We start from the raw sequence: 9425 nt of genomic DNA, 5'->3' as shown, positions 1-9425 counted from the left end.
ATACAGAAAGGCAGAAATATTGAATGCAACCTTTTCTGACCATGACACAATCAAAAATCCCCAATGATATACCAAATTAGAAATTCTGAAAATTAAAGGAGAAATTAATAAAATTAAAAGCAAGAAAATTATTGAACTAATAAATAAAACTAAGAGTTGGTTTAAGAAAAAAATCAATAAAATAAATAAACCTGTGGTTAATCTGATGTAAAAAAAGAAGAAATCAGATTACTAGTATCAAAAATGAAAAAGGTTAACTCACCACTGAAGATGAGGAAATTAAAGTAATGTTTTGGGAACTGTTTTGCCAAACTGTATGCCAATGATAATCTAAGTGAAATGGATGAATATCTACAAAAATATAAATTGCCCAAGTTAAAAAAAAGAAGAAATTAAATACCTAAATAATCCCATTTCAGAAGAAGAAAATCAACAAGTCATCAATGAACTAACAAAAATCTCCAAGGCCAGCTGGATTCACAAATGAATTCTATCAAGTGTTCAAACATCAATTGGTTCCAATTCTATATAAAGATGGAACTCTGCCAATTTGATACTGATACCTCACCAGGAAGAGTCAAAATAGTGAAACACCAATTTCCTTAATGAATATGAGTAAAAAAAAATTTAAGATAAAATATTGACAAAAACATTTCAGTTAAGTTAACACTAGGATAATACACTATGATTTATCCCAGGAATGCAGGGTTGCTTCAATATTAGGAAAATTGTCAACATAATTGACTATATCAATAACAAGCCTAACAGAAATCACATGATTATGATTATTTCAGTAGATGCTGGAAAAGCTTTTGACGAAATACACCACCCATTCCTAATAAAAACACTGGAGAGCATGGTAATAAATTGATTGTTACTTAAGATGATAAGTATCATATGCAATGAGGAAAAGCAAGAAGGATTCCTAAAATCAGGAATGCAACAAGAATGATATTTATCACCATTATTATTCTATAGTAATAAGAGGAAAATGAAATGGAAAAAATCAGAAGTGGGAATGAAGAAACAAAATTCTCGCTCTTTGCAGATGATGTGATGGTATGCCTAGCTTACCCTAAAAAAATCATCCAAAAAACAAAGGGAAACAATTAACAACTTAAGCAAAGTCATAGGATATAAAATAATTCCACATAAATCTTCAGCATTTCTATAAATATATTACTAATGAGATACAGAAACAAGAGAGAGAAAGAAATCCCATTTAAAATAACTTGACAACTTTAAATTCTTGGGAGTCTACTTGCCAAGGCAGACTCAGAAACTCAACAAAATCAACTATAAAACATTTTTCACACAAATAAAATCAGATCTAAATAATTGGGCAAATATCAACTATTCATGGTTAGGTTGAGCTAATATAATAAAAATGACAATTCTACCTAAATTAAGCTATTATATTTAATTAAGCTCCTCCCATTTATTTAGTAATACCATACCAATCAAACTTCCAAAAAAATTAATTAGTGAACTAGAAAAAATAGAAACTAAATTCTTATGGAAGAACAAAAAGTCAAGAATATTAAGAGATTTAGTGAAAAAGATGCAAAAGAAGGTGGCTTAGCCTTACCCAATCTAAAGTTATATTATAAAGCATCAGTCATCAAAACTGTCTGGTATTGGCTGAAGTGATTATGGTAATCTCCTGTTTGATAATCCCAGACTCTAGCTTCTGGGATAAGAACTCACTCTTTGATAAAAACTTCTGGGAAAACTTGAATATAGTATGACAGAAACTAGGATTAGACCAACATCCCACACCCTACACCAAGATCAAGTCAAAATGAGTTCAGGATTTAGACATAAAAGACCAGATTATAAGAAAATTAGGAGAACAAGGAATAGTTTACCTGTCAAATTTATGGAAAGGGAAGCAGTTTATGACCAAAGAAGAGATACAGAAAATTATATAAAAAAAGCTGGATATTTTTTATTACATTATATTAAAAAGCTTTTGCACAAACAACACCACTGTAACCGAGATCAAAAGGAAGGTAGTACATTGGTAGACAATTATTACAACCAGTGTTTCTGACAAAGGACTAATTTCTAAAATGTATAGAAAACTGTGTGAAATTTATTTAAAAAAACCAAACTAGTCATTCCCCAATTGAGAAATAGTAAAGGATATACAAAGGCAATTTTTGGATGAGAAAATTAAAGTTATCTTTAATCACATGAAATAAGTGCTCTAAATCATTATTGATTAGAGAAATGCAAATTAAAACATCTCTGAGGTACCACCTTACACCTTTCTGATTGACCAATATGACCAGAAAAGATAATGATCAAAGTTGGAGGGGTTGTGGGAAATCTGGGACACTAATGCATTGGTAGTAGGGTTGTGAATTGATCCAAACTTTCTGGAGAGAAATTTGAAATTATGCTGAAAGGGTAATAAAAAATGTGCACACCCTTTGATCCAGAAATATCACTACTGGATCTGTATCCTGAAGAGATTATGAAAAGGGGTAAAAATTCCACATATACAAAAATATTTATAGCAGCTCTGTTTGTAGTGACAAAGAACTGAAAACTGAGGGATGCCCATCAAATGGTGAATGGTTGAACAAATTGTGATATATATATATATATATATATATATATATATATATATATGTATGTATGTATGTAATGGAACACTATTATTCTATAAGATATGAGGGACAGGATTTCAGAAAAGCCTGGGAAAACTGCATATTGATGCTGACTGAAATGAACAGAACCAGAACATTATAAAATGTAACAACAACATGGGGCAATGATCAACCCTGATGGATCTGCTCACTCCATCAGTGCAATAATCAGGGACAATTTTAGGATATCTTTGACAGAGAACATATCCAGAGAAGGAACTGTATAATTTGAATGAAAATCAAAGATTATTATCTTCAAATTTTAAAAGTTGCCATATGTATTACATGATTTTGCTATTTCTAATGTTTTACTTCTTTTGGATCTGTTTTTTTGTCTCAACACTTTCAACTTGGCTCTATGCATGTCATGGAAGCAAATGTAGACTATATTGGAGTGCTTTCTTTGAGGAGAGGGAAGGGAGAGAGTGATGGAGAAAAAAATGTGTAAATTCAAAACCTTGCAAAAAATTATTGGTAGAAACATCTATTGTATGTAACTGGCAATAATTAAATATTTATATAATTTTGAAAAATAAATATTTATATATATTTTAAAAGAGTTCCTATAATAATATGAATGAATCCAAATAATAATACATAAATGTGATATTCCTGAGCAGTCAAAGAAAAAAACAATTTTTTCAGTTTTCCAAGAGAGATGATCCTGTTCTTTGGGGGGCATTTCAAAATAGTAAATAATTTGACAGAGTAGTGAAGTCTTTCTATTTGAGATAGTAGAATTCCTCCTGTAAAACAGTACTATTTGAATAAGAAAGATATCAACAAACTGGGACTTAGTAATTACTAAGCACATTAAGAAGGCATCTGGGTGGCTCACTTTGGACCCAGATTGGTTCAAAGTGAATGCAAATGGAAATTGTTTCTGTTTTGGCCAGAAACCAGGGGGTCTTCCCCTCCCTGATTGATTTTTTTTTAGACTATGAAAGAGAGGTTCCTCTTTTTTCTTCTCTTTCCTTCCTTTTTTTGGAATTGGTCTTTCTTTGCTTCTTTGCTTCATCTCTCTCTTACCTAAGCTTAAAGAATGAATGAAGGGTGGCTAAGTGGCATAGTGGATAAAGCACCAACTCTGGAGTCAGGAGTACCTGGGTTCAAATCCGGCCTCAGACACTTAATAATTACCTAGCTGTGTGGTCTTGGGCAAGCCACTCAACCCGGTTTGCCTTATAAAAAAAAAATGAATGAGCCTCAGTCAAACTATGTTCTGGGAAAGACCTAGCTTTAAAAGGTCAACATCTCCCATTGCATCCAAGGCCATCTCCAGTTTCCTTTTCCATATCTAGCCACTGGACTCAGATGGTTCTGGAATTGAAACAGTAGGTGATGACTTTGCACAACTCCACCTTACTTAAATCCAACTTATTTTTGTGAAAATTGTTACTAAATCTGATGTTTCTAATCAAAATCTGATTTCTCATTAAGGTTCAGAAGGCTGAATGTTAACCTCTGCTCTTCTTAAGGTCTGTATTTCTCTATCTATAAATCTCAAGGCAGACTGTCTGAATTAACTTGGTTCTCCTTTAATTGCATTCACAAGTTGATTATTCTGAGAAAGCAGGAAATTGTTCTGGTTACCTCTATAAGAGCCACAAATACATTCTTATGATATTTTGGAAAGGGAGAAATATCAATGTTTTATATGTCTGTACATATCTGATAACTACATAAAATATCAAATCAGAAAGGAGCTCTAGTCCTGCTGCTTATTGGATCTTTGTCAATTTTTCCATAGAACACACCTCATGGAAGTGATTAGGTTTCATTTCTACATTAGTTATGGGAAACTGAGGAAAGTAGTTTATATCTCACAGAGAAATAACTTGGAAAGATGAGAAGAGTTCAAGTGATAGAATATGAGGAATGGAGGCTTATTGGATGTAAATCAAGCTAATTTATAGCTTACTGGGAACTAGGGGAATCTGTCTCTATAGAAAGGAAGCAGATAGACTTCCAGCAAGAAAACAAGGGACTATGGAATTATCAGATTAGGTGAATTAGTACATGAACTGGGACTAGTATTTGGCTTCAAGGACTACCAGATTGTGGCAAAGGGAAGGTTTGATGAGGAATTTAAACCCACATGGGGAGAGAATTGGGTACTTTGATAAAGAATTTAAACCCACATGGGGAGAGAATTGATAAGGAATTTAAATCCACATGGGGAGAGAATCTAAACCCACATGGGGAGAGGTTTAATAAGGAATTTGAACCCACATGGGGAGAGAATAGGCCTTTGATTTTAGCAATACCCAGCCTATTGGGGACATGGGAAGGACTTGATGTTTTAGACATCAGATAAAAGGTCCTGATTTCATGTGCCTGGTGTGTCCCATTGGGGACACCTGTTCTTAAGAATATTTTCAATAAAGGATACTCTTTGGTCCACTAATGGCAGTTCTGTGTTTTAGGAAGGTGTTTTTTTTTTTTTTTGCAGAAGGATAGGAGAATCATAAAATAATCAAGGATACCTTTTTTGCATCAATGTGTAACCTGATTGGTTGAGTGACAAAAGTTTGAGTCTTTATGTATTTTCTACAAATATTCTTCAGTCATTTTTTCCTGGTATCCATCTCTAATTGTAACTATTATTTATAGGTTAAGAGTTAAATCTTAGAAAATAAACTTCATATATAAACTAAAATTTCTATTGTTTTATTTTTTAAGTAAAAATTATTGTTTTACTCTTGCATGTTATGGTATTGCCTTCCTCATATCATGTTCTTCCTTAAAAATAAAGGACAAATAACACCAAAAGCAACAACATCATCAATGTGTGTTGGATCTAGTATCAGGAAGGTCTGAGTTCAAATTTGTCCACAGACAAGTACTACCTATGTGATCCTTTGAAGGTGTTTTAACCCTGTCGGTCTCATTTTCTCATCTGTAAAATTAGCTATAAAAGAAATAGCAAAAACACTCCAGTACCTTTGCCAAGAAAATCTCAAATGGGGATCACAAAGAATTGGACACAATTGAATAACAACAGCGACAACAACATGAAAATTTGATCAATTTATCCATCACTCAAGTTCATGCTGAAGACAGAGGAATTGCTTGGGGGAGGGTTTTGTAAGGCTCAATGAGATTGTTTTTTTAGTGAGAAATCACAAATCTCTGACTCAAGAGCATAAGAAAAATACATAAATTTTAATGCACAATTTACTGCAAAAAATACAAGTTAATTCACAGAGGCAGCAAGATAAGTCAAGTGAATTTCATTATAGGCAGGGAAGTTAAAGAAGGATCATTACCATCTACAGCAGCAGCAATAGCAGCAGAAGGGAGTCAAGGGCCCGAAGAAGAAGACTACAGCTTCAAGGCAGCAGCTAGATTATAAGCAGAAATCAGTTGAGGTCATCAACGTGGAGAAGGAAAGATGGGCTTTTACAAAGAATTCTTGGGGGGTGGGTTTAGGCGGAGAATAGGGCAGAATTGAGGAGGCGTTAGGGCAGTACCAAGGAGGGACTAAGGAGTGGTTTAATGTATGACATAAGGTTATGTTCATGCACGTGTCTAAAGGGATTCAGAGTTGTTTAACCATAGGAATTGATGGTTTATGGTACCTTGACTAGAGATACTAGTTTCAGAGGTTTTGTTAACACAACATAGCCTTGAGGAATTTACAATATATAACTAGAAGAACTTGGAGAGATAATTTGGAGACACTAGTTTAGCTATGATTATATATTATTGAGAATAGGGAAGGTTTAAAACAATTTTAAAGATTAACTTTTAACAAAATATTTCTTTGGAATAGGATTTATCACTTGAGGAGGAAACATTCCTTGCTTATAGGGGTTTGCTTTATCAGTTCAAAGGTAATGCAAAAAGAAAAATCTTATCAATACAAAAAAGCAAAGGATTATAACATTTGTTTCACTATAGAAAAGGGAAAAAAATACAATATATTCCTTTCTGCCCAGAGTTCCCCAGGTTCAATGTTAGAGGAAAAGAATTACATCATTGTATATTCAGCTCTGACCTCATCTCTTAGAAGTACATATGGTGGTAATGATTTATGGAGTTGAGATGCATAATGGGAAAAGAAAGTGAAGCCAATGATGGTAAGGGTCACTATATGGTACTAGAAATGGCAATATTCTTACCATAATATTTGAACAAGAAAGTTCCAGTCATGTTAGAAGCCCATATGTGCTGCATTTTCTGATGATGGAAGACTTTAAGGAAACTTAAGGAGGGAGTGTCTAAATGTTAAGTGGGAAGTTTTCACACATTGTTAATTATTAAATCTAAACTATCACCTCTATATACTCCTAACTTCTGTAGACTATCAAAACCTTTTTAAAAGTTGAGTTAAACCTTGGAGATTGGATTATGGAAATATGCAAGTGGGTAATAATGCATCAACTATTTATAACAATGTATACATACATATATATACATATATGTATATATATGTATATATATATATATATATATATATATATATATATATATATATATATATATATTAGGTTTTTGCAAGGCAGATGGGGTTAAGTGGCTTGCCCAAGGCCACACAGCTAGGTAATTATTAAGTGTCTGAGACCGGATTTGAACCCAGGTACTCCTAACTCTAGGGTTGGTGCTTTATCCACCGCACCCCCTAGCTGCCCCTCATGGTGTATATTTTTGAAGCAAGTCAGTCATAGTCTAGGGAAAAAAAAGTTCCTTTTTGTTTTTTGGTTTTACCCACTCTGCAGAAGTTTGTTATCCTTCCCTCTGCCAATTCCACCTCTGTTGTCCTATTATTTTCCGTTCTTTAATCTATTTTATCTCCTCCTTTATCTACAGAAATTTCATTAAGTGTCACCTAGAAACCTAAAATGTAATATTATATCCAGAGACAAAGCAGGAATTAAAGGAGATTTTTTCCTACAATTTGTATAAATGAGAGAGAAAAATGAATTTAACAAAAATGTGCAAGATGCTTTGAGGAAAATAAATTACATGTGCAAACCCATAGATGATAAATTTATTTTACATTGTTAATAATGCATATTTGTATGCAAACCCCTTCTGATATTATGGATATACCTTCTAGAGGCATGAAGAAATGAGGGTTCAGAAAAAAAAAAAAACAATTGGTTAAAAAGAGAAGGGGATAAAACCTGGATGAGAAAAACTATTTCAGTTCAATGAAATGTTTTAGAAGTCCTAGAGAGATTTCTCCCACTAACCTGCTGAATCACATTTATCTCTTCTGTTTCTGAGGTAACTGAGAAAGCAAAAAAAGATAAAAGAAAGCAGAAAAATAAATTATTTTTTCTTTTTGAGATCTGTTTCTTGGGCAAACACACAATATATACATGTACACATGTGCATACACACAGAGATAACAATCATTGTGTAGTATGAGGGAGAATTGTGGTCATAGCTTACAGAATAATGCGTTTTTTTAGCCAGAGTTTCAATGAATACTTTTCTTTTCCTAATTTTTTTCCATTTTGACAATAATAAAAATTAAGGTAATATTTCTTTTTTCCTTCTCTTTCCCCAAAGTGGGGAAGAGTTTGAAAAATCATTTGCTTTAGTATTTATTCTTTGAGATATCATATTATTATTGCTCTTTGATATCTATTATCATTTAATATTTGTTTTCATTTTCTTCATATCCCTTCCATAAAATTCCACATCATTTAAAAACTAATATTTTAAATCTTGTTATAAAGTTTCATATGAATTTGAATTTTAAAAAAGCCAATTTCTCCAAACTCATTTTTACAAATTTTACAAATAGAGAAATTTTGCCCAGAGAAATGTTGTTACTCACCAGTGGTCACACAGAAATGTAGCAGAGACCAGATTTTATCTACATCTTCTGTCTCACAATTCAGCATTCTTTCTATTGCTTTCTCCACTATATCTCGTTTCTGTTTCTCACTACCTTTATTATTTTGATAAAAATTATATTTAGACACAAATTATATATATAATACATATGTCTCTATGTATACAGACTCATTTAAATATATGTATATGAATATATATATATATAAACACAATAAGCTTATCAATCTTAAAGCTCCTCTATTCCACTATTTTGTTAAAACATATATTCAAGGACCAAACTTATAGCTAAATTCATCTCTGGTTGTGGGAAGAGAGATAGAGGAAGCAAGCATGAGAATATTGTTATCCATTATGGTATTCTCTTTGTCAGAATTTTATTTTAAATTGTCTCATTTGTCTTCTGTGGGAGGAAAACAATCTTTTACTTATTTACTTAGATATATTTTGCATCATATTACATAAGTATGTGTGTATATATATATATATATATACATATATATATATATATATATAATATATATATATAATATATATATATTACAGAGAGTTCAACTACAATGGGTTGGGCATGTTGTTAGAATGCCAGAAGTATGCTTGCTGAAAGGACTATTTTATGGGAAAAGTGCTCACAAGGAGGGTCAGAAGAAGTGATACCAGGACACCCTGAAGCGGGATTTAAATAAATTAATAACCGGTTCTCTACCCAAATGGCCAATTTAAGTATGTAAAAAGATATAGCAAAAGGTACTTTAATATCACATACATTTAATGCTTAAATAAGTACAATAAAAGAGGTACACAAAACTGGATTACATTCTATTTCTCCCAGTAAGCAAATGTATCCTTATGGAGCAAAAGCAGCCACTTGACCACAGCAGTCAATATTGGAACACTTGCAAAACCAAAATTCATTCTACCTATTCTAACTCTCTTTTTTTTTGGTCTTCTCATGACTTCCGA

Source organism: Macrotis lagotis, chromosome 8 (genome assembly GCF_037893015.1).
Source record: "Macrotis lagotis isolate mMagLag1 chromosome 8, bilby.v1.9.chrom.fasta, whole genome shotgun sequence".
In the NCBI taxonomy this organism is placed as follows: Eukaryota; Metazoa; Chordata; class Mammalia; order Peramelemorphia; family Peramelidae; genus Macrotis; species Macrotis lagotis.
Note: the sequence above shows the minus strand (reverse complement) of the source record.